Source organism: Gopherus flavomarginatus, chromosome 3 (genome assembly GCF_025201925.1).
Source record: "Gopherus flavomarginatus isolate rGopFla2 chromosome 3, rGopFla2.mat.asm, whole genome shotgun sequence".
NCBI lineage: Eukaryota > Metazoa > Chordata > Testudines > Testudinidae > Gopherus > Gopherus flavomarginatus.
In genome coordinates this window covers 127,746,284-127,772,374 of record NC_066619.1, presented here as the reverse complement: position 1 = coordinate 127,772,374, position 26,091 = coordinate 127,746,284, and positions in this window count along the sequence as shown.

Genomic DNA, 26,091 nt, shown 5'->3' with positions numbered 1-26,091 from the left:
CAGCTTTTCATGGTCCTGTTGGCAGGTGAGGGCTCTGTAGGGAATCATGCAATCAGAGTCAATCTTGAAAAAGACAGCTTAAAGCCAGGTACAGTGAGTTGTGCTTCTCTGCTTGGGAGAGCAGCCTGTTTTCTCTCTCTCTGTTTTTGGGTTCTGGTGTGTTACTGTTCTGAATTCTAAAAAATAAAATTGTGTTACATTGCAACCTTCCAGCAAGAGTATTTATGCTTTTATCTAAATTCTTTCTGTATGTGCGCTGAACATAACAGAGAGCTAGCTCCATAACCTGCTGCTAGCCAAGAAGCATATAAACTTGAGTTATTGCTGCTCTTTAGTACGCCACACAAAGAATCTTTCTTGGCTAAAAAGAAAATAGAAAAAGTTTCTTATATTTTTACTGAATTCTGGTTATTTTACATTGAAAAAATAAAATTCCAATATATTTTATGGGATATTTGGAATAGGCAATGGTACCCAAACCTAAAGCTTTAATGAAACCAAACACATCTAGCATTTTTTTCCTATTCTAAAATGAAACAGGCCAACATATGAGGCCCATACATTACATCTGATGAAACAGCAGGGTTTGAAATCTTCCATCTGGCATAGAAATGTGCTGCTAGCTCAACGTTACATGGGATTTCTATTTAAAATATGTATATTCATGTCCAAACAGCTCTGAGGCTGAATGTTACATTAGAGTTCATGCTTAAGTTATTTCCAGAAAATAATATGATGCCTGATGGCTTATAACAAGGCACTCAGCAATACCTAGAGAAAATTGACATGGACTCGTGCGTTACCAGATTTGGCTCAGAATACTGTTCTTTTGGTAGACATCAGAGAATTACATTCAGGGCTGGGAGGAATCGTTCTGTATTTGCAATAAAGCCATTCATTGTTTTGTTCTTGTCCTTAGGGTTTGTCCTCAGGGTTGATCCAAAGTCCACAGCAGTCAATAGGAGTCTTCCTAGGGTCTGGATCAGACTTTATGAGACTGATCCTGAAAAACGCTGAGCCCCCATCTTCTACTGAAGCCAGAAGAGGTTGAGGAGTCTGGACACCTTTCTGAAGGTGCTCAGGAGTAGGGGTGCCTAAAAAATTCTCACTGACTGCTTTGGATGGAAAATTGGGGTTTTCACGTGACAGATTTTTTTTTCTGAAGTGGCTACTTTTCCCAGGAAATACTGAGTTTTTGCCGAGAAACTGAAAACTCAAAAAAACTGAAGGTTTTTTTGGCCAAAATCTGAAAGCTTCTGGGTTTTCGCCAAAATTTTTGTTTTGTTGTCAATGAAAAGCAGAAATTTTCCACAGAGCCAAACAGGATTTTTCTTTTGGTTTTTCTCAAAATTTTCTGTGGAAAACCCTCATTCCCAGCCAGCTCTACTCAGGGGATATGAGTGTCAGCATCTATGGCTGGACTTGATATGAAGGGGTATAGACAAGGCCCTACCGTCAGCAGGGCCCTCACTTCAGGCTCTCGTTACCCTACTTTATGTTTGAGATGCACCCCATTCTACTGAGACATTTTTCCAGCTGCCTGGGACCAGAGTGGCAAAGAATGCTGAGACTGTCATGAAGATAACATCCTCATCTTGAGTATCTCCATACTTACCAGACTGCAAGACACAGGGGAGTTCTGAGTGACTCTGCCCATAATTAAATGCCATACCTCCTGTGCTGAGAATTCAGACATCACCTATGATCTTTAACTTAAGAGGTGACTTGATCACAGTCTATAATTATCTGCACAGGAAAGATTTCTGAGTAGAGAGCCCTTAATCTATCAACTAAAGTGTGATAAGATCCCATGGCTGGAAGCTAAAGCTAGATAAATTCAGATTAAAAGTATGTTTCAAAATTTTACCAGCATTGCAACAATTTACAAAAGGAGGCAGTGATTGATAGATTCCAAGGTCAGAAGCACAATTGTGATCATGTAGTTTGACCTCCTATTTAACACAGGTCATAGTTTTTTCCCCAAAAATAATTCTTAGAGCAGATCTTTTAGAAAAACATCCAATCAGGATTTAAAAATTGTCCATGATGGTGAATCCACCACGACCCTTGGTAAATTGTTCCAGTGGTTAATGACTCTGACTGTTAAAAATCTGTTCTTTATTTCCAGTCTGAATTTGTCTAGTTTCAAATTCCAGCTATTGAATTGCGTTACACCTTTCTCCGCTAGATTGAAGATATCTGTTCCCCATGTGGGTATTCTAGACTGCGATCAAATCACCCCTTAACTTTCTCTTTGTTAAGCTAAATAGATCGAGCTCCTTGAGTCTATCACTATAAGGCAGGTTTTCTAATCCTTTAATCATTCTCATGGCTCTTCTCTGAACCATCTCCAATTTATCAACATCCTTCTTGAATTGTGCCCACCAGACCTGGACAGAGGATTCCAGCAGCCATCACACCAGTGACAAATACAGAGGTAAAATAACCTCTCTGCTCCTAATTGAGATTCCCCTGTTTATGTATCGCAGGATCGCATTTGCCCTTTTGGCCACAGCATCACACTAGGAGCTCACGTTCACCTGACTATCCGCCACAACCTCCAAAACCTTTTTCAGAGTCACTGCTGCTCCAGAGTGAGTCCCCCATTGTGTAAGCAAAGTCTACATCCCTTGAAGTCTTTAATTCAAGATGGGGTGTCTTTGGAAAAGATGTGCTCTAGCTTAAAACATTTGGTATAAAAATTCCCAACCAGCTCAGGAAATGAATTTGCTTCAGAAATGATTCCTGAGCTTCCTTCACACAAACTTTAACTTAATGGAGCACAAGACAGAACAGAACTAGCTGATAAACCAGGAAAGATGTGGATGAATTAACTACAGTTTTAACAATATGTTGCTACAAAAGGAAATAGAGATTCATATTTAAATTCTACACGTAGAAGACAGGAATGGGCTTGGAGCCTGCAGGCTCAGGAATATAAACAGCTCAGGGAAATTATGATGCTCTTAGAAAATAAATCTCTGCTATGTCCCCATGCAAAGATCCCCTAAAAAGGTGGATTGTAACACCACTCACTCCTCAGTCATGAGGAATTAAGGAGGGTCTTAGTGCAGGGGCTCTCAAACTGGGGGTCGCAAGGTTTTTACATGGGGCTTGTGAGCTCTCAGCCTCCACCCCCAAGCTTTCGCTTTGCCGCCAACATTTATAATAGTGTTAAATATTTTAAAAATGTTTTTAATTTATAAGAGGAGTTGCGTTCAGAGTGCTGTGTGAAAGGGGTTACCAATACAAAAGTTTGAGATCCACTGTCTTAGTTTCTCGCAGTTTCTCACAGAACTAGGAACAGAACATAAGATCAGCCATATTAGGTGAGACCGAAGGTCCATCTAACCCAATATCCTGTCTTCTGACAGGGGCCAATGTCAGGTGCCCCAGAGGGAATGAACAGAACAGGTAATTGTCAAGTGACCCATCCCCTGTCACCCATTCCCAGTTTAACCATGCCCCCAAAATTGTTTCATTACTGTTTCTTGCTCCTGCAGAAATCCAGCAAGCTCAGAGCAGTTGCAATGGTCTTATCTTTAAGGACACAACTGGCAAGTTAAATTTAAAGCTATACTCTTTTTTCCCCTCTTTTTCGTTTTTCTGAATAGCATGCAGCACCATCGATCTTTCAGCTTGGCTAAGTGAGCCCATTTGGCTACGTTCTAAATGGTATGTTGCACGAAGGCAAGCAGTCACCCTGGAAAAGTTTGCCTTGGGAGGTGTGAGAACAAACCCTGGGGTGAATAGCAAGGTTGTACCCATTTTCTTTGACAGAAAGGTCTTGTTAGCTTTGGGTATGCTAACACCCCAAAGTAGAATGCAGCAGATGGTCACCCTGAATGCTGCACTTTTACATAATACCTTCTGCTCTGCCTCTAGGGTGACCAGATGTCCCGATTTTATACGGACAATCCCGATTTTTGGGTCTTTTTCTTATATAGGCTCCTATTACTCCCCATCCCCTGTCCCAATTTTTCACATTTGCTGTCTGGTCACCCTATCTGCCTCTAATGTAGTACAATTAATAGAGTGATTGACTTTACTGCTGCAGCAGCACTCCCAGGCCTGGCCTTCACTTCTAAGAAAGTTACCCTGAGGTAAGAAATGTAGCTTACACTTGTGAGCTAGCCTGAGGTAAAACGCAGTGAAGATCAGACACTTTTTTTTTCTGGTGAGGTAAACGAGGTGAGGTCAGCGCTATGCCCCCATCCATGATTGACCTTGGCAATTTTACCCTGTAATAAAACTAAAGTGCCTCGTCTTCCCTGTGTTTTCATCTCAGGATAGCTCACGTGCATTAATTACCTTGAGGTAAAAGACACACTATTTTGAGCAGTGAAGACAAGCCCCTCATATGGCCATTTAGGGTATGGCTACACTGTAATTAAAAGCCCAGGGCTGGCATGCACCAGCTTACTCGGCCTGGCTAGGCTCAGGCTGTGGGGCTGTTTCATTGCAGCGTAGACTTTGGAGCATGGGCTGCAGCCTGAGATCTGGGACCTTCCCACCTTGCAGGGTCCTAGAGCCAAAATTGGGGGAGGGATAGCTCAGTGGTTTGAGCAGTAGCCTGCTAAACCCAGGGTTGAGTTCAATTCTTGAGGAGGCCAGTTGGGGATTGGCTCTGTTTTGAGCAGGGAGTTGGACTAGATGATCTCCTGAGGCACCTTCTAACCTTGCGATTCTAAGTTCTAGCCCAAGCCCAGCATCTACACTGCAATTAAACAGCCCCTTAGCCCAAGCCAGCCATGTATGTCCAACTGTAGTATAGACAGAATCTAAAGTAGATTCACACCTCATTATCCTTCCTATTGTTCAAATAAAGCAATTAGTTCAATAGAGGGAGAGGCCCATCTATTTTCAAAATGTCTGAACAAAATTGTTTCCTTTGTTTGATGAGACCCTGAAACCAAAAACTTGAAACAAGTTTCATTTTCAATAAACATTTTCAGGAAGCACATGCAATGTTTGGTAACAATTTTCAGTGATCAAAAAGCAAAATCTGAAACTTTTTCTTACTAAAATCCAAAGCAAATCCCAAAAGTTGCTACAGAAAACCAAACCTGTTCACCTGAGACTGAAAACTTTTAACAAATTTTTTTTCAAAAAAAGTTAAGAAACAGATTTTTGAACAAAACAAACAAACAAACAAAATTCACAACCAGTTGTCAGTATCTGTCCTTTTTTCATTGCATTATTTGGTCCAAAATAAAAACTTTCCACAAAAATTTTCCTTGTGATCAAAGAGCCACTTCTCACTGAATACATGTTTCTACCAGCTGTAACTGGCTTTAAAGAGCCAGATTCCTGTCCCCTGACTCACATTAGCTGACTTTGCTTGTGGCCCGATCAATTTCAGTGGGTCACTTGGCAGAGTAAGATAGTCCTCAACATGAGTATTGGGGCGAGGCAGAATCTGGCTTTCCCATGGCATTGACCTGATACACCAAAGGAGAGGAACATAACAACATTTTAGTTCAAGGTCTTATGGTCTCCTGCGATTTCTGGTTCCCACCAGTATCTCCTTAAAAACTCTTCAGATGTTTTCAGTGGTGACATGCTGCTCCTTTCCTGCCGTGAATGCTCTAGTCAGCATTAGTGTCTATGAAGAAGGAACACTGTTTAGATACCCAGGGATCTTCTACTTGCCTCTCCCCATTTAGCAAGGAGGTATTGTTATGCACGCCTCCTCCATCCCTCCCAAACCAGCGGATGGTGAAGAAGAAACCAGGCACAAAGAGGAACAGAACAAAAATGTTTCCACACTGATGCTATGTTTAAAAATCATTCCTCTGTGATCAGAGCAATAGGCCAGGAACTACTATATTATTAGATAATTGTCAAATGTTTTTATGAAAATCTTTCCACCGTAATTTATTGCTGAGTGGCCAAATTTTTTTTAAAATTTGAACATTTCAATGATCACTTTTTCTGCATAAAATTTTCTCCAAAAAAAAAAATTGCATTTGTCAACCAGCTCTTTATATTGTTACTGTATTACAGCCTGAATTTGATCATCCCCGGCCACCATGTTTCAGGTCTATGAGAGCTCAAAGTGTTTCACAAATTAGGTTCTCAGGGCCTGATTCAAAGCTCACTGAAGCCAGTGGAAAGACTCCCCTGATTGCAATGGGCTTTGGATCAGGCCACACTGATTGGCATCTCCCATTGGTCCGTTCTTGAATGTCTTTGCAATTCTGCAATAGATTGCGTTCTCTTTCAGGCACTTGGTAATTGGTGATTGTAACGGAGTTGCTTGCCCCATGGGCCGGGAAGTCTGGGGCTAAGCCAGCCCTGATTACAGGATGAGCCACATGTGGATTGAAACAGGTGATCCCAGGATCAAAAGAGTGAGGCGGTGTGGTAAAGGGAGGAATTGGAAGCCCTGGAGGCTGCAGCTCTGTCTGCAAACACTGCAAGGAGTAAGCAGGCTCCTGAATTAGGAGGGGGAAAGCTGACATGGTAGGAGGGGAGGGGTAGTTCAGTGTTTTGAGCATTGGCCTTCTAAACTGAGGGTTTTGAGTTCAATCCTTGAGAGAGCCATTTGGGGGTTGGTCCTGCTCTGAGCAGCAGGTTGGACTAGCTGATCTCTTGAGGTCTTGTCCAACCCTAATATTCTATGAGAGAGTTGAAGAAAGCTCTCCAGGCAGGGGGGCTGTAGGAGACCCTGTGCAAGCAGGGGAGAGTTTGTAAAGACCAGTTGGGATGGAGACTGTGTCATTTTGGATTAATTAGAGAGATACTGAACTGAGTTTGAGGGTTGGAGGACCAGTATGTGCCAGAGAACTAAAGAAACAGGGCTTCTTTTGGGATTGGTTGAACTACCTTTGAATTGTGAGTTCTTAAAGGGCCCTGGAGAGGGGAGAAACAGAGGCAGAGTGCTGTAGAGTGACCTGTGGCTACAAAGGGGCACTATAGTGAGGATGGTGATCCTGAGAAAGAAAAGTTTTACTGGCCCATCAAACACAGTTATCTCAGCCATTTGAGCGGGTGAGTAGAAATTTCCAAGGCTGCTGTACAGGACATGTTCTAACTTCAAATCTGGTTTTAAAGCAGCATAATCCCAAGTACAAATCCAACTGCATTTTGGAAGAAGCAGAAAAAATAGGTAAAGTTTCCTGTTTCAGCCATTTGTCTCACCAGTCAGTAGCATTCAGACGAAGGTAACTTGGAAGGAGTGGTTCAGAATTCAAAGTTTATACCTGAACAGTACCCCAGTATTAACCTCACTCAAAACATCACTGGCGAAAGGTTTAGTGGAATATGCAGAGAAATTGTGTCTCACAGATGCGCTACAGGCAGACAAAACTAGATGAAATAAAAAATTACAGAGGGGAAAAAACTAAGCCAAAAGTTAAGGTTGCAAAGTCAAACACTCAAAAGTTATGAAATGCCAGAATACAGCTGTCCTTGTCACCTTAACCCTGCCCCAGTATGTTTGTATACATCATAAGCAATCTTTGATTACATGATCACATGCTATTTTCCCCAACTCTATCCTTGTCTCCCAGTCCTGTGCTTAGTACATTTTGGCCAGACTGGAGAAGCCAGTCCAATGTATTTTGACATGAGTATGATGTGCCCAGCACTGCTCTTCATGGTGTGTTTTCTTGGGACAGATCTATAAGACAGATCATGCAATCATTGTAAAAACAAAAGCAGCAGGTTATGACGCTGCATCACTCTGATAGGAGGGATTGATCCTATTTCCTAAAGGGTCATTGCTCAGTCTAGCATTAACCTGTTTGTAAACAACCCACAAGAGGGATAAAGGTGTAAACCCCCCTAACAATATCAAAATAAGAGAGTGAGGCAATACATTGGAAGTGAAAAATATGCTTGACAGTGGCAGCGTTGAACTGCTCAATGCTGTATATCTTACTGAGGAGACACTTAGGCAGTGACGTGGTCATGGTCTATAAACACCTACACGGGGAGGAGATAGCTATCTATCTATCTGTCTAATCGGACTTATCTGGCCCTATCACTGCAGCATCCGAGCACCTCACAATCACTTATAATATATTCATCCTCTCAATATAACTGTGAGGTAGGGCCATGAGCTTCCCATTTTACAGATACTAAGGTTACGTCTACACTGTAACTGGAATAGGATGACCAGATGTCCCGATTTTATAGGGACAATTCCGATTTTTGGGTCTTTTTCTTATATAGGCTCCTGTTACCCCACCCACATCCCGATTTTTCACATTTGCTGTCTGGTCACCCTATGCTGGAAGCCGCTTCCCAGGCAAGGTGCACAGGCACATGCTAGCTCAGGGATGGGCAAAGTTTTTGGCCCAAGGGCCACATCAGGGTTGCACTACTGTATGGAGGGCCAGGTAGGGAAGGCTGTGCCCTCCCCAAACAGCCTGGCCCCCGCCCCCTCTCCACCTCCTCCCACTTCCTGCCTCCTGACTGCTCCCCCCTCAGAACCCCCAACCCATCCAACCCCCCTGTCCCCTGACTGCCCCCTCCTGAGACGCCCACCCCCTATCCAACCTCCCTGTCCCCTGACTGCCCCAACCCCTATCCACCCCCCGTCCCCTGACAGCCCACTGCCCAGGACTCCCACCCCCTATCCAACTGCCCTCTGCTCCTCTTCCCCTGACCACTCTCTCCTGGGACCCCCCACCCCTAACTGCCCCCCTGGGATCCCACCCCCCCTGCTCCCTGTTCCCTGCCTGCCCTCCCAACCCCTATCCACACCCCCTGACAGGCCCCCCGGGACGCTTACCCCCAACCCTCCCTGTTTCCCATCCCCTGACCACCACTCCAGAACCTCCACCCAATCCAACCGCCCCGTGCTCCCTGACTGCCCCCACCAGGACCCCCCTGCTCCCTTACCCATCCCCCTCCTCCTTACCAGCAGCAGGAGCTCGCAGCCGCAACACTCGGCCAGAGCCAGCTGCACTCCCCACGCTGCCCACCGGGCCAGAGAGCGGCCTGTGCGGTGGCGTGGCTGCAGGGGAGGGGGGACACCAGGGGAGGGGCTGGGGACCAGGCTCCCTGGCCGGGAGCTCAGAGACCAGACAGGACAGTCCCAGGGGCTGTAGTTTGCCCACGTACAAGCTAGCTCCATTCAAGTTAGTGAAGTAATAGCAGTGTAGCACAGGCGAGCTGGCTGAGTATGTACCCAGGGATCTGAGCACCCAGGTCCCATTGAAATGAATGGAAACTGGGTGTTTCTTCAGTAGCTTTTAAAATCTCGACTGTCGTTGGAATCTTCCAGTCAGGTCTAAATGTCTTTCGAGCACGCTGCAATTCAGTGGCATGTTGTTGAGCAAAAGGCATTTCTGGGGGCTTTTCTACAGCCTGTGCTGTGCAGGAGGTCAGACTAGGGGGTCACAATGGTCCCTTCTGGGCATAAAATCAGTGGATCTAGGATAGCGAAAATTCAGCATAATCTTTAAAATGTAGAGAAGTGGAGGGGAAGGAGGTTTAATAAGCACAAGAGCAAAGTGGTTTGTGCAGGGGGGGAGATAGGATAATACAAGCTGTAAGTACAGCATGGGAGAATCCAGGCTGGGCAGCGAAGGGAGATTTAGGGAGACAGATTAAATGTGTCTGCAGTGTGATCTGTTGCTGATGCGTGCTCTATCGGGGACTATCGGGAAAGATTTCACATGTAAAACAAAGATACTGCTGCAGTATCAAGCTCTGATCCTGCTGGCATTGAAGTGGATAGCGAAACTCCCACTGGCGTCAGCGGGAGCAGTGCCATGCCCTTAGGAGGCAGCAGGCTGAGAGCTGTGTTCAGCTTGGGGCACTGTGCTGGGGAAAGAAAAGGACCACGACAAGGACATTCAAAGATCTGAAAGAATCTAAAATAGGTCAGCAAAGAAAATGATCAAAGGTTTAAGTGGCTTGACCTCTGAGCAGGGGTTAGAGAAAGCGAACCGGAGAACTGAAACACGAACCTGCCATTAAATACATATAAGGATGTTCCCACTTGAAGAGAGTGATTATTCTTCGGAGCCAATTGTGACAGAACAAAAAATAACAATGGTCTTAAAGCTATAGCAGAGAAACTTTAGCTCCAAGGGAAGAACACAGCAAGCTTTCTCGCAGAAGGTCAGACTAAATGATACTAATGAGATCTATAAATCAGCTTTGGCACAGGGATTGCAACTATATACGTTTGTACAGCACCCCTACCCCAAGAGGGGCCCAGCCGGTTGGCCATTAGGTGCTACCACACTAGAAATGTTAAATGATAAATGATAATCATTCTACAATTCTATGAGCTGGACCTGATTTTCAACAGCAGATGGGTGCAGGTTTGCCAGCACACTTGTAGGGATACATGTGGTGATCCCCATTTTGTGTGTGTGCATGCCCAGTCGGGCGCATGCCCAAATCAATGTTAACATCCAGTAATGCGCGTGCTAACAGGAGCACACTGGCCCATGTGTATCAAGTTGTCTGCTGAAAATCAAGCAAATGAGGACATTGATGGGGCTATGACAGATGCTACAGAATTGCCCTCTCTGGAAGCATTCAAGGCCTTAAGTAGAAAGTCAGCAATCTGAGGTTGCTGTAGGAGCAAGGATAACTGTGATGCAGGGACATGGATGAAATCAACAGTATCAGACTCTCTTGGTGCAGAGGGGCAAAATTCCACATTTAATTATGAGTAGGGCCCTACCAAATTCACGGTCCATTTTGATCAAGTTCATGGTCATGGGATTTTAAAAATCGTAAATGTCATGATTTCAGCTGTTTAAATGGGAAATTTCATGGTGTTGTAATTGTAAGGGTCCTGACCCAAAAAGGAGTTGGGGGGCAGCAAGGTTTTTTGTGGAGTGGAGGGTTTGTGGTACTAGTAGCCTTACTTCTGTGTTGCTGCTGGCGGCGGCGCTGCCTTCAGAACTGGGCAGCTGGAGAGCGGTGGCTGCTGGCCGGGAGCCCAGCTCTGAAGGCAGAGCCGCCGCCAGCAGCAGCCCAGAAGTAAGGGTGGATGGTATGGTATTGCCACCCTATACTTCTGCGCCGCTGCTTCTGGAATCATCTAGCCATGTGATCCAACCCAACATCCCGTGGTAATCTGCAGTATGTGAGACAGGAGTTCTAATGTAGATTATTGGGCCTGAACACGAATCCCAGCTCTTCAAAGTCGAGTCTGCAGATTGTCTTCTTCATTGTTACTTTAAGAAAAATGTTAAGATCCCATTATTCCCTGAGAGTATTATGTGCTCTCAGTACTTATTTCTCCAAAGGGCAAGACATCTCTGATGTTCTTCTATTATCCTCTCCCTTTGTTAAAACACTGTCTTGCCAAAGATCTAATTAAGCTGTAAAATTATTTCTAGTTGACAGAACTACAGTAGACTTATTACTCCAGTTCTATTCTGCTGGATTTAATTAGAGACTGTGAAGATTTTATTTATTTTATTTTATTTGCAGTGTGTCCTATGACATCTGGAAATTTATATTTTCAAATTTTTTTCTGTTTAACGAAGAGAGAGAATTCCTGGCTGATCCTCTGCCACATTGTGAGTTTAATTAAATTTGTCAGCTTTTGGATTGACATTTAAACAATATTTTCTCCCTCTCTCTACAAAGGCATTAGTTATCTTTAATGCAGTTTATAAATGTCTGAACTTTTCAGTAATTTGTATAGCAGCCAATTTCATTTATTTCAAGGAGTCTCTATTACGGTCTTAGAGACACTTCCCCATAATAGGGAATTTCCATTACAGCTGGTTGAAAAAATTCATCACTTTCCTTTTTTGGATGGTTTAAGTTGAAATTTTTCAACTATCTCTAGAATTGGTTGAAAAATAGCCTACAATTTTTTTCTTAATTTTTTCATTTGAAATTTTGATTAAAATTTTTCTTTTAACAATTTGGAACCGTTCACATATCTACCTGCTGCACTATTTCCCCTCAGCTTTGACAGCCTGGTGGAAGTGATACATGCAAGAAAACCGACATCTCTTGAACTGACACACTGTCTTTCCTATTCTATAGAGAGCAGAGACCAGCAACATTTGGCCAACTTTACACCAATCGCGCTGAAAAGCAAAAGTGCACTTTGGGCCAAATCTTGGTTCTCATGGTGTCAATGGCAAAACACCCACTGAGATCAGTGGAACAAGGATTTGGCCACAGGAGCTTTGCAGAATCACATCAAACATTGGGAGGTTTCATATTTCTGAGAAAATTGGCTTCAGCTAGAACTTGATAGAACTACAGGCATAACTGTGACTTTCCAGTATTTTTTCAGCTCTCTGAAACCTTATTGGTAGGGCCCTACCAAATTCATGGCCATGTAAAACACAACATGGACCGTGAAATCTGGTCTCCCCCCATGAAATCTGGTCTGTTGTGTACTTTTACCTGATCCAGATTTCACAGAGGAGACCAGCGTTTCTCAAAATAGGGGTCCTGACCCAAAAGGAGTTGCGGGGGGGGGAGAGTGTCACAAGGTTATTTTAGGGGAGTTGCAATATTGTCACCCTTACTTCTGCGCTGCCTTCAGAGCTGGGCAGCCAGAGAGCGGCAGCTGTTGGCCAGGCACCCAGCTCTGAAGGCAGCACCCAGCCAGCAGCAGCACAGAAGTAAAGGTGGCAATACCATACCATGACATCCTTACTTCTGCGCTGCTGGTGGTGGCAGCTCTGCCTTCAGAGCTGGGCTCCCCGCCGGCAGCCGCCACTCTCCAGCTGCCCAGCTCTGAAAGCAGCACTGCCGCCAGCAGCAGTGCAGAAGTAAGGGTAGCAGTACCACAACCACCCCCTACAATAACCTTGTGACCCTCCCAACTCCTTTTTGCGCCAGGACCCCTACAATTACAACTGCGAAATTTCAGGGTTACATAGCTGAAATCATTTTACAATTTACAATTTTTAAAATCTGATGACCATGAACTTGACCAAAATGGTCGGTGAATTTGGTAGGGCCCCAGTTACTGGTAATCTCGCAGTCACACCTAGGAGCCTCAGCTGAGTTCTTCACTCCTCGGCGTGTCCTCGGAGGAGTTTTAGAACAATGTTTTTAAGTTGTGGGGGATGTTCATGCTCCATTTCTGTCTCGTTGGCTTCTGAGCAGAGAGGGATGCAAGTGGTTAATGTGGCAAGCTGCCCTGCCAGTCAGACTCCTATGCCCTGGCCCTGCCTCTCCTCCTCCTTCGGCACCGCAGGAGAAGCCAGTGGGGCAGAAGCTACACCGTGCAGTGCTCATGTTCTCCTGAGCATGGGGATGCAGTGCAGCTCCCTTTGCAGTGGCTGCCATGGCAGGGGAAGAGCAGGTGCACTCACAGTAAAGCAGCTGCGTGCTGCTCTGGGCAAGGTACGTCTCCACTGCAGTCGGGGCGTGTGATCGCAGCACACGTAGACATATCTGAGCTAGCTTTACTCTGGTGAGCTCAGCTACAGCGAAGCCATGGCAGCACAGGCTTTGACGTGAGCTGTACAAGCCTGCCTGGGACCCAAGGTACACACTCAGCACTGAAATCTGTGCTACTGCAGCTTCTCTGCTATTGGTACCTAGGCTAGCTAACTCAACACTAGCTCGGAGATATCTGTAGGTGCTGCAACCACACCTGATTGCAGGGTAGACATACCCAGTGGGGCTCGACCTAAAAACCAGACCCACCTTGGCAAATACTGGTGGGGCTGCAACTTTGCTGCCATCCCCCCAAACATAAGTGAACCCTGTCAGCCTGGATCACATCACTGTGCACAAGGCTGGCTATGGCTTGAGGGAAGGGCCACAGAGATGTATCCAAAATGTAACTGACCCAATAGAAAGTGTTTTGCAATGGGGAATCTCTGGCTTGGAAATGTAGCCTGGGTGCTTGTCCCCTTCTGTAGCGGGGTGGTAACTCGCTCCAGCCCTGACAGGGTTGGAACCAGCCCTGGGAGAGGGCTTGGAGGTTGGGAGAACAGCCCAGGCTGAGTGGGGAAACAGCCATGCCCCAAACGGACTCAGCTGGCCCTATAAAGGGACTGCTGAAGCAGTCTCAGTCTCTCTCTGCCTTTAGAGGGAGAAGAGTCTGGCTGCTGGGGAGCGTGCCTGAGTGCCTAAGGTGGAGCAAGGCTGGGGGAAGGCAAGAGGAGCTGGGGAGCTCTGGCCTGGAAATCCCTCCGCCCCCGCTCAGGCTGCAGGCCTAGGGTAAGGCCAACTGGGTACTGAGATTGCAAAGGGGCAGCCCATGGGTAGGCAGAGGCAGCAGGTCCAAACCCCTTTGCCTGTGATGAGTGGCTGATACTGCAGTCTGCTCCAGGGAACGGGGGTGAGTGGAGACTGGGCAGTAGCCATATACTGAGATGAGGTGGGGATAGCGGGTTGGGGGTTCCCCAGGGAGGGGAGACCCAGATTGGTGGGGTACTGCCAGGGGGCAGCACCCCAGTTAAAGGGGCACTGGGGTCCAGGGTGGGTCACGGGGGGCCAGAGGACAGGCAGATCACTGGCCTGCAGAGGGTGCTCTGGAGCTGAACGAGCTAATTCCTGGAAGTCACCAGAAGGAGACACTGCAGGGGTGGATCCACTCCTCTACACCTTCCAACACCAGCGATCGAGTTGCCCTGGCTTGCCTTTTCCAAACAGTCTTCACTAGGAGAGCTGATGATTTTGGCCAGTTCCTTAGCTATGGTGTAGTGCAGCGCTAGCTGGAGTTCTGGCCCTCATGAAAGCTGAGGTTCTCTTCCTGAAGGCCCAATGGCCCGGGTCAGAAGCTGCTTGTGCAAAGTCCTGGCCACTTAACCCTGAGCCGCTCAATGCACCGATTTATCATTAAGGCCCTCAGCCTGTGCAACTGCTTCCTGTTGCAGTCTGCCAGCGCTTCCCTTCCCCTCCGGTCTGTGAACCATCAGGGCAAGGAAAGGTCCAACTTTCCTCCAGGGCTCGCAGGGAGCTGGGAGAAGGGTGAGGCTGGGGACTGCAGGGGGGGGTTGTGTTTTGGGGATGGGGTGTGAAGTTTGTGCAGCTAGCAGGGAAGGGTTCTCAGTGGGACTGGTACGCATGTGTTGGATCTTGAAGCGTTTGTCAAGAAGCACCCAGGCAGGTGCCCAAGCGTTCAGACAGGTCTCACTGAACACACTCATGGCTTTGAACCCAGGAGATCTGGGCTCTGCCACTGACTTCCTGTGTGACCTTGGCACCGTCACTTTGCTCCTGACTCTTATTTACACTGAGGCCCATTTTACAAGATGAGAGGCCTGAAAGTGGGTATAAAGGGCCCTTGGCGTCAATGGGTCCTTAGCGTCAATGAGAATCTGGCCCTGGATCTCAGCGCCTCCTCGGTATAATGAAATGAGAGCTTGTGACCCTTCCTTTCTCTTGCTCCTCTTTGGTCTTGTCTATTCTGAGTGCAAGCGCTTTGGGGCAGGGACTGTTGGCTATAGATTAGCCTGTCAGCCTGTATTCACAGGAGTCTCTGTGTCAACTTCACTGTGTGAGTAAAGCTACTAAAACACTCCCTTGTATTTGGGCTCTCCTGGCATTACCAGAACACACCTATTGAATTATGATTATAACAGTGTGGGGGCTGGGTAGGGAGGGAATGGGGGCTGGAATCGTTTAGATAAGTAACTTCTAAGCATAAAGCAAAATTCCTGCCACTACCCTGTTTCACAGCAAATGCCCCTCCCTGCTGCCCCATTCAAGGATATTTTGATTCTAAGACAAATGTTTATGGGTGAGTTTAAATAACCCTCTGCAAATAGTGTTTGAAAATGGCAAACAGTGGGTAGGCCTCCTGTGTGTGGCTGGAGGAAAGAGGCATTGCCCTGCGAATGGAATGATTAAAAACAAACCACGTCAGAAGCAGCTGCACAGAAAAAAGCCAGAATTGTATTTTCAGATTGTTCTCGGACGCCAGGCAGCTCTGTGCTCCTGAGGTCCATCTGGCACAATGAGCTTTCTCCCGCTGACTCTGCTGCCGTGGTTAGCCCTGGATTGGCCTGCCCGGCCCTCTCGTTAATCACTGTGCTTTCAGGAGGCTCTGGCTGCTAGCCAAACAGTCAGGCTGGGCAGTTACGCAGCACCTAGTGAGGCATGACACATTCCTGCTGCTGGGAAATGCACCAGGCGACGTTTGGCACAGCTGCTCTCAAGTCTTGTGCATGGGATGGGGCGAAGGGAGGGGTGTGTTCTGATACAACTAGCAGCCCTGGCACCACGCTTTCCTCATGGCATTGGGCAAAGGCTCACCCTCTCCATTGCAACTTGACAAAAGGTGCGATTTCTTTGAAAAGCTGCCAGCACAGGAGTAGTTGTGTTCTTTTGCATGCTTTAGCTACCTTATCTGAAGAAAATGGCTCTGTTTTCACTGCTTTTCATATCAGGACGAGGCCAGTTTTGCTCCCAAAGTGTATTCTCACTGGAAAACAGTCCTGGTTTGCCCTCTCACTTACCCACTTCAGGACCAATGCAAATATAGGGGGGGATTTTCAAATGCATCCAAGTTAGCTGCCCCATTTCTATTGAAAGTCACTGGGTTTAGGAGCCGTTGAAAACTCTGCCCCAGACGCATACGGCACAATCTTTGTTCTTTGTGGTTTAAAAATAAGACTCCCATGGAATAAACCATTACTGTTGTTAGACCGGAGGCCTCCACCATGATCAGGGCTCCCTGGAGCTTCGGGTGGCTGTTATCGCATCCCCAGATACTAGAACTTCCCACTACACATGGGATCAGAATAATGAGGTTACAGTGCATGGAGGACACCATTTTGAAGACCTCCCTGCCTCGGGATGCCAACCCTCCAGGATTGTCATGGAATCTCCAGGAATTAAAGATTAATCTTTAATTAAAGATTATGTCATGTGATGAAGCCTCCAGCAATACATCCAACCAAAACTGGCAATCTCAGGCCCCTGCCAGCATGGTCTCACATGCACTGTGTGTGCAAGGTCATGCTGGTTGGGGATAAGCAGCACGCGTTTCAAAATGGCGTCCCCTTAGGGTGACCAGATGTCCTGATTTTATAGGGACAGTCCTGATTTTGGGGTCTTTTTCTTATATTGGCTCCTATTATCCCCCACTCCCATCCCAATTTTTTCCACTTGCTGTCTGGTCGCCCTACATCCTCTGACTGGGAGACCAGACAAAACCACATCCAGTTTTGTCTCCATATGGGACAGGGGACAGAACCATAGAAAAGAGGACGGTCCAGCTTAAAACCAGACGAATGGCCAACCTACTGGTGCTTGGCTTGATACAAACACATAGGGACAATCTCTACCCCAAAGACAGTCTAAATAGGCAACACAGACAGAAATGCTGCCAGTTTTAAATGGCTAATTATTATTTGTGTATAAAACAGGGAAGATGTATGTTGAGGGGGACTAGGCAAAGAGGGTCAGGTTTCCAGAGGGAACTAGTTTGGCATGACACTTGGAGCTCAGGCATGCAACATGGTTCCAGCTGCTACTTGACAAACACAGGCGTCTCAACAGCTCACACTGGCCTCTGAGAATGCTCCGTAAAGATCGTCCCTACAACTCTACCTACCTGCTGCCTCACTGATTGCTAATGAAAAGTTCTCCTTTATGTCTTCTGTTTGTTTGGAGCTTTTATATATTTCTACTTTCGCTGGACTTGATCTTATTGAGAGAATACTGGGAATCCCCCAGTTCTCCATCTCAATTGCAACAGGGATGCTGAAGCAGAATGTCTAACTGAGCCGCAGTGACAGAAACCTGCCAGATGCGGCACTGGCATCAGCTTAGTTAGTATTACATAAGATGAAGGACAAGCTCCTGATTAAAAAGAGGTCGGAGGAGTTGATATATAGAGGGAATATATCACAGATTCCTATTCAGGGAGCTAAGAGAGCAGTTTATTTTGCTGATCTGGCATTCCTAACGTGATGGGATTGAAGCAGGAAATGAACTTGTAGGAAGAACCTTGCAAACGTGACTGTGTGACCCATCTGCAGTGTTTCATGGTATCACTGTCTGGGGACAGCAACAGAAACCGCTTCAGATACTAAAGCACAAACATTCCATTGCTTTGCTTCTGACTTTAGGACTTTCAGTGCATACAGACAGTCTCTCCAGAATATCCTCCTGGATTTCATCAGGCTTTCAGCATTCCGATCAGGCTGCAGAAGCATTTGCTAGCACAGCTCCACGTCATTCTGTGCTCTATCCCAACAATGGTTTTTGGAAGCCCTCCATGACACGTGGTGAACTTTGGATGCCATAAAAAAGAAGCACTGCCTTTCCACCGCAGTCTCCTGTGGTTTCCTTGGTAATCCATTACTGTCATACTGCAGAAAGAAGACCGTGAAGAATAATTATACATATTTATCTGCTGTGCAACGAAATGAAAACAAAAGGTGAGACCAATGCTGCTCCATATTGAAATTGTCTTAGAGCGCCTTACAATTTCTGTGAAGAACAGAACAACCCCAGGCTTTGCAGATTCTTTAACAACTAGCTAAATCCTCTAGCATAAACTTGTCTGGCATCCAGCAGCATTATCACAGCTGTAAGAGCCTTAGCTAATATAAACTGTTCTTCATTCAGAAGGAGTTTACTAAACATTTAGCTTTTATTTTTGTACTATCATCACAGTAACTCATAGTTCTTATCCAGCACTTCTCATTCTTAGTTCCCAACTTAAGAACATAAGAACGGCCATATTGGGTCAGACCAATGGTACATCCAGCGGTGAGCTGGAGCCAGTTCCCACCGGTTCGCGGGAACTGGTTGTTAAATTTAGAAGCCCTTTTAGAACCGATTGTCCCGGTTCTAAAAAGACTTTTAAATTTAACAAAATCTGTGGCAGCTCCCTTCTCTGCCCCTGGCCCCAGCTCACCTAGCTCTGCCTCCTCCCCTGATGCTCCCTCCGGCTTCTCCTCCCCCTCCCCTGCTTCCCACAAATCAGCTGATTCGTGGGAAGCAGGGCTTCCTGCAGGTGAACTGGGGTGGGGATGGGGTGCAAGGAGGGCTCCAGGCGCCGCGCAGCCTGACTCTGGCCGCGCGGTGCAGCTCCGGGCTGGACCCCGGCCCAGGCCCCGACTCTGGCTCCAAGCCGGGCCTCGGGCCTGACTCCGGCTGCGCGGCTCCGGCTCGGGCCAGGCCCCGACTGCGGCCACGCACCGCGGCTCTGGCCCGGGCCCCATCCCAGGCCCTGACTCCAGCTACGTGGCACGGCTCCAGCCCCAGCCGGGCCCCGACTCCGGTCCCCAGCCCCAACTCCGGCCGCGTGGCATGGCTCCAGCCCAGCCCCGGCGGAGGTAAGAGGCCAGAGTTGGATAAGGCAGGGACAGGGAGCAGGGGGGTGGGGGTTGGATGGGGCAGAGGCTCTTGGGGGGCGGTCAGGGGATGGGGAAGGGGGGTTGGGTAGGCGCCACATGGGAGTTCTGGGGGTCTGTTGGGGTGTTGTTGGATGGGGTCAGGGCAGTCAGGGGACAGGGAGCAGGGCGAGTTGGGCAGGGGGTGGAGTCCTGGGGGGCAGTTAGAGTTGGGGGCCTCAGGAAGGAGTGATCAGGGGACAAGGAGCGGAGGGGTTTATGGGTTGCGGTTTCTGAGGGGTCAGTCAGGGGCAGGACATGGGTGGGAGGTGTACTCACCAGGCAGTTACCTACCGAGTCTTCGGCGGCAGGTCCTTCACCCGCTGGAGCCGTGCCACCAAAAACCCGGTAGGGAACCGGTTCCTAAGATTTTGGCAGCTCATTACTGAGTACATCTAGCTCAGAATCCTGTCTTCTGACAGTGGCCAATGGCAGGTGCTTCAGAGGGAATGAACAGAACAGGGCAATTGTCGAATGACCCATCCCCTGTCGTCCAGTCCCAGCATCTGGCAGTCAGAGACTTAGGGACACCCAGAGCATGGAGTTGCATCCCTGACCATCTTGGTTAATAGCTATTGGTGGGCCCATCCTCCATGAACGTCTCATTCGTTTTTTAATCCAGTTATACTTTTGGCCTTCACAACATCCCCTGGCAGTGAGTTCCACAGGTTGACTGTGTGTTATGTGAAGAAGTCCTTATTCAGGTTCTCTACATCCTTTGTGATTCTACAGATCTCAGTCATATCCCCCCTTAGTCATCTCGTTTCTAAGATGAACAGTTCCAGTCTTTTTAATCTCTTCTCACATGGTAACCATTCCATAACCCTAATCATTTTTGTTGCCCTTCTCTGCACCTTTTCCAATTCTAATAGAACTTTGTAGAGATGGGGTGACCAGAACCACATGCAGTAGTCAAGGTATGGGCATACCAGGAATTTATATAGTGGCATTTTGATATTTTCTGTCTTATTATCTATCTCTTTCCTAATGGTCCCTAACATTCTGCTAGGTTTTTCTTTTTTTACTGCTGCTGTACATTGAGCAGATGATTTCAAAGTACTATCCATAATGACTCCAAAATCTCTTTCTTGAGTGGTAACAGCTACTTGAGATCTCATCACTTTGTATGTATAGTTGGGATTATGTTTTCCAGTGTGCATTCTTTTGCACTTATCTACATTGAATTTCATCTGCCAGTTTGTTGCTTAGTCACCCAGTTTTATGAGATCCCTTAACGCTTCGCAGTTAGCTGTGGGCTTAACGATCTTGAGTAATTTTGTATCATCTGCAAGCTTGGACACCTCACTGTTCATCCCCTTTTCCAGATCGTTTATAAATATGTTGACCAGCACTGGTCCCAGTACAGATCCTTGAGGAAACCCATTAGTTACCTCTCTCCACTGTGAAAACCAACCATTTATTCCTACCCTTTGTTTCCTTTTAACCAATTACTGATCCACGAGAGGACCTTTGCTTTTATCCTTACTTTGCTTTAGAGTCTTTGGAGTGGGAACTTACCAAAGGTTTTCTGAAAGTCCAGGTACACTATACCAACTAGATCACCCTTGTCCACATGCTTGGTGACCCCCTCAAAGAATTCTAATAGATTGGTGAGGCATGATTTCCCTTTAGGAAATGTTAACTCTTCTTCAACATATGTTCATCTATGTGTTTGATAAGTCTGTTCTTTGCTATAATTTCAACCAATCACCTTTGGAAACTTTTTTAAAAATCAGTGTTACGTTAGCTATCCTCCAGTCATCTGGTACTGGGGTTTATTTAAGCAATAGGTTACATACCACAGTTAGTTAGTTCTGCAATTTCATATTTGAGTCCTTCAGAGCTCTTGGGTAAATATTATCTGGTCCCAGTGACTTATTACTATTTAATTTATCAATTTCTTTCAAAATCTCCTCTGGTAACACTTCAGTCTGGGACAGTTCCTTAGATTTGTCAGCTAATAAGAATGGCTGAGGTGTGGGAATCTCCCTCACAACCTCAGCTGTGAAGACCAATGCAAAGAATTCATTTAGCTTCTCTTCAATAGTCTTGTCTTCCTTGAGCACCTCAATTGTCCAGTGGCCCCACTGTCTGTTTGGCAGGCTTCCTGCTTCTGATGCACTTACAAAAACTATCATGACATTTTTTTTGTCTTTTGCTAGATGCTCTTCACATTCTTTTCTTTTCTTTTTTGGGCCTGCCTTATTATATTTTGAAATTGGACTTGCCAGACTTATGCTCCTTTCTATTTTCCTCACTAGGATTTGACATCCAATTTTTAAAGGATGCCTTTTTGCCACTAACTGCCTCTCTTATTCTGCTGTTTCCACTCCATGCATCTGATGAAGTGGGTTCTAGCGCATGAAAGCTTAGGCCCAAATAAATTTGTTAGTCTCTAAGGTACCACAAGGAGTCCTCGTTGTTTTTGCTGATATCCCCCATTATTAGTGCGTTTTCTGTTTTTGTGGCCTCTCTAATTTCCCTGAGCATTTCATAGTCACGTCACCATCCTGCTCAGGAGTACATTGCTACTGTGATACTCTTATTGTTCATGCGTGGAATTCATAGGTCAGTATCTGCACTTTACAAGTGAGGAAACTGAGGCACAGAGTGAAAGTAACTTGCCCAGAGTCATGAACAGAGCTGGGAAAGAACCCAGGTTGTCTGAGTCCCAGTCTAGCACTCTACCCCCTAGTCCATGCTGCCCTAGCCGAAAGCCTTTCCTTTCACAAAGCTAGAAAGAGAGGCATAACGAGATCCAATGACAGCAAGCTGAAGCTAAACATATTCAGAGAAGAACTAGTGCAGATTTTTAACAGTGAGTGCAATTAACTGTTGGAACAGCTTCCCCGGGGACATGGTGGCTTCTCTAGCATTTGCAGTCGTTAAGTCAAGGCTGGCTGTTTCCAAAACGATGCTATAACTCGTAGAAAAGTTATGGGCTTCTGCAGAAATTACTGGCTGAGGTTCGCTGAACTGTTGTACAGGAGGTCAGACTAGGTGATCATAATGGTCCCTTCTGGCTTTAAAACTGATGTATCTATAAATAAAACAAACGCTTGTTTAACATTATTCTTTTGCTGCCTTTGCATAAGGCCATTTCCATGGCCCAAGCATTATGCCCGTTGCTGTTAGCCCCATTGGCTGACTGTTTGCTTTTGCTTGGACTGATGCCTGTATCTCATTTTGCTTTACCACCCAAGCCAAGGACAGTACTGCCAGGGTCAGGGCATTAGCTGCAATAGAGAGATGCACGGACAGAAGATGGGCATAAGAAGAGCTCTGTGTAGCTCAAAAGCTTGTCTCTCTCTCCAACATAAGTTGGTCCAATAAAATATGTCTTCTCACCCCCTTGTCTCTGATACAGGAAGATATTTAAGCACAAGCTTAATGTTAAGCATGGGAGCCGTCCTGTTGAAGCCTTTGAAGCCTGTTCACAGATTTATGATTAGGCATGTGATTACATATCTTATTGAACCAGCGTCACTGTTACAGTGGGTTTATATTACTTGTAGCAACTTTGAGCTATGGAGCTGTTAGTGCATGTCTACATAATTGGATGCTGTGAAGCAAGCAAATAAGCAGAAAGTGGAGGAAGCCTGGTTCTGCAGTGCCAGTCTGCAGAGGAGAGATCTAAGTGGCCTCTGCATTTCTACAACAAAACGCCCCACCAGATATTAACCTAACTGCTTCTCAGTGTCAGTTTAAATAAAATCAGTGTTTTTTCTCCTATGCCCTGAAGTGCAAAGCTGGGTCACACATCAACTCCAAGTGCATGACTTTTTGGTTCAATATCATAGAATTCCAGCTTCCTCCACCATGTCACTGCACTACATCCCCATCTGTATTTTGTATTTTTGCTGCCAGAAAAATGGAAACAGATGAAATAACCCTCATGGTAACACCATACCGAGACTGATTGATTAACGCATAAAATATTAATGAAATGCCAGCCAGCTCCAACTGAGGGCCACGTCTTCTGCTGGTGTAAATCGGTGTAGCTTCATCTCATAGAACCGTAGGGTTAGAAGGGACCACAAGGGTCATCTAGTCTCACCCCCATAATAAGCAAGTGCTCTACCATTTGAGCTAATTCCCCAACACCTCACAGGCAATGGAGTTATGTTGATTTGGAGGCAATGGTGGAATTATGCTGATTTTATACCAGCTGGGAATCTGGCCTTATCTGACCAAGCCTAACTTTTATATAAAAAACACCCCCATACGAAATATATGGGTCTGTTGCAATACACAGGCACCCTTTGAGCAAAATTAGAAGTTTCAGAATATGTGTTGATGAACTAATGGTGGGATGGATTTGAGCTATGGGAAGAGTACTTTACATGGGGTTGAAGGGATTTAATGGCCAAATGTGGGACTAGCACAGAACTTACACTAGTGCCTGCCCTGGACGTAGCATTTAGGATCTTCAGCAAAAAAGGAGGAAGCCTGCATGAGCATGTTCACGCAGCAGAGTTGCAGATTGCTGTGCCTAACCTCACTGCGTAGCTAAGCCGTGGACAAGCTGTAGCCTCCACGATGGAGCAGATTTGTCCCAGCCGTCTGTGGTTAAAAGACGGATGAGCCGAAATGAGAAATAAACTCTAGTTAAAAATGGATAACACACACTGAATGCAAAGAGAAGGGGTCTGGGCTTCAAAGAACAAGTACAAGAAGACTAGCATGAGTCTGCCTAATAACTCAGAATCCATCTCAGGATGGATAGACCAGAATTATATCAGCATCTCCAAAATCCAGGATTCCTCAAGGGGAGAATGAGTCCCGCCCCCCAGTCTTTCCAATGTCAATCCATTATGTGACAATCTGGAGTCATCCGGAGCAGGAGCAGGAGCAGGACAGGCTGGAGTCAGCTTAGTTCAGAACTGCAGGCCACCAAGTGTCAAGATGACCCTTTCTCAGCACCAGTTCTCAAGCAAGCCCTCCACATAGAATCATAGAAGATTAGGGTTGGAAGAGATCTCAGGAAGTCATCTAGTCCAACCTCCTGCTCAAAGCGGGACCAACCCCAACTAAATCATCCCAGCCAGGGCTTTGTCAAGCCTGACCTTAAAAACTTCTAAGGAAAGAGATTCCACCACCTCCCTAGGTAACCCAATCCAGTGCTTCACCACCCTCCTAGTGAAATAGTGTTTCCTAATATCCAGCCTAAACCTCCCCCACTGCAAACGTGAGACCATTGCTCCTTGTTCTGCCATCTGCCACCACTGAGAACAGCCAAGATCCATCCTATTTGGAACCCCCCTTCAGGTAGTTGAAGGCTGCTATCAAATCCCCCCTCACTCTCCTCTTCTGCAGACTAAATAACCCCAGTTCCCTCAGCCTCTCCTCATAAATCATGTGCCCCAGCCCTCTAATCATTTTCATTGCCCTCCACTGGACTCTCTCCAATTTGGCCGCATCCTTTCTGTAGTGGGGGAGCCAAAACTGAATGTAATACTCCAGATGAGGCCTCACCAGTGCCAGATAGAGGGGAATGATCACGTCCCTCGATCTGCTGGCAATGCTGTTACTAATACAGCCCAATTCTTGGCAACAAGGGCACACTGTTGACTCGTATCCAGCTTCTAGTCCACTGTAATCCCCAAGTCCTTTTCTGCAGACCTGCCACTTAGCCAGTCAGTCCCCAGCCTGCAGCAGTACATAGGATTCTTCTGTCCTAAGTGCAGGATTCTGCTCTTGTCCTTGTTGAACCTCATCAGATTTCTTTTGGACCAATCCTCCAATTTGTCTAGCACGCTATTCCTACCCTCCAGCTTATCTACCTCTCCCCCCAGCTTAGTGTCATCTGTGAACTTGCGGAAGGTGCAATCCATCCCATCATCCAGATCATTAATGAAGATGTTGAACAAAACCGGCCCCAGGGCCAACCCTTGGGGCACTCTGCTTGATACCGGCTGCCAACTAAACACTGAGCCATTGATCACTACCCATTGAGTCCGACAACCTAGCCAGCTTTCTATCCATCTTATAGTCCATTCATCCAGTCCATACTTCTTTAACTTGCTGTCATGAATACTGTGGGAGACTGTACCAAAAGCTTTGCTAAAGTCAAGATATATCACATCCACCTTTTTTCCCATATCTACAGAGCCAGTTATGTCATGATAGAAGGCAATCAGGTTGATCAGGCATGACTTGCCCTTGGTGAATCCATGTTGACTGTTCCTGATCATCTTCCTCTCCTCCAAGTGCTTCAAAGTGGATTCCTTGAGGACCTGCTCCATGATTTTTCCAGGGATTGAGGTGAGACTGACTGGTCTGTAGTTCTCCAGATTCTCTTTCATCCCTTTTTTAAAGATGGGCACTATATTTGCCTTTTTCCAATCGTCCAGGACCTCTCCCTGTGGCCATGAGTTTTCAAAGATAATGGCCAATGGCTCTGCAATCACATCAGCCAACTCCCTCAGCACCCTCGGATGCATTAGATATGGCCCCATGGACTTGTGCATGTCCAGCTTTTCTAAATAGTCCTTAACCTGGTCTTTCACTAGTGAGGGCTGCTCATCTCCTCCCCATACTGTGCCGCTCAATGCAACAGCCAGGGAGCTGACCCTGTCTATGAAGACCAAAGCAAAAAAAGCATTGAGTACTTCAGCTTTTTCCACATCATCTCTCACTAGGTTGCCTCTCCATTCAGTAAGGGTTCCACATTTTCCCTGACCACCTTCTTGTTGCTAACATACCTGTAGAAACCCCTCTTGTTACCCTTTACATCCTTGCTAGCTGCAACCCCAATTGTGATTTGGCCTTCCTGATTTCACTCCTGCATGCCTGAGCAATATTTTTATACTCCTCCCTAGTCATCTGTCCAAGTTTC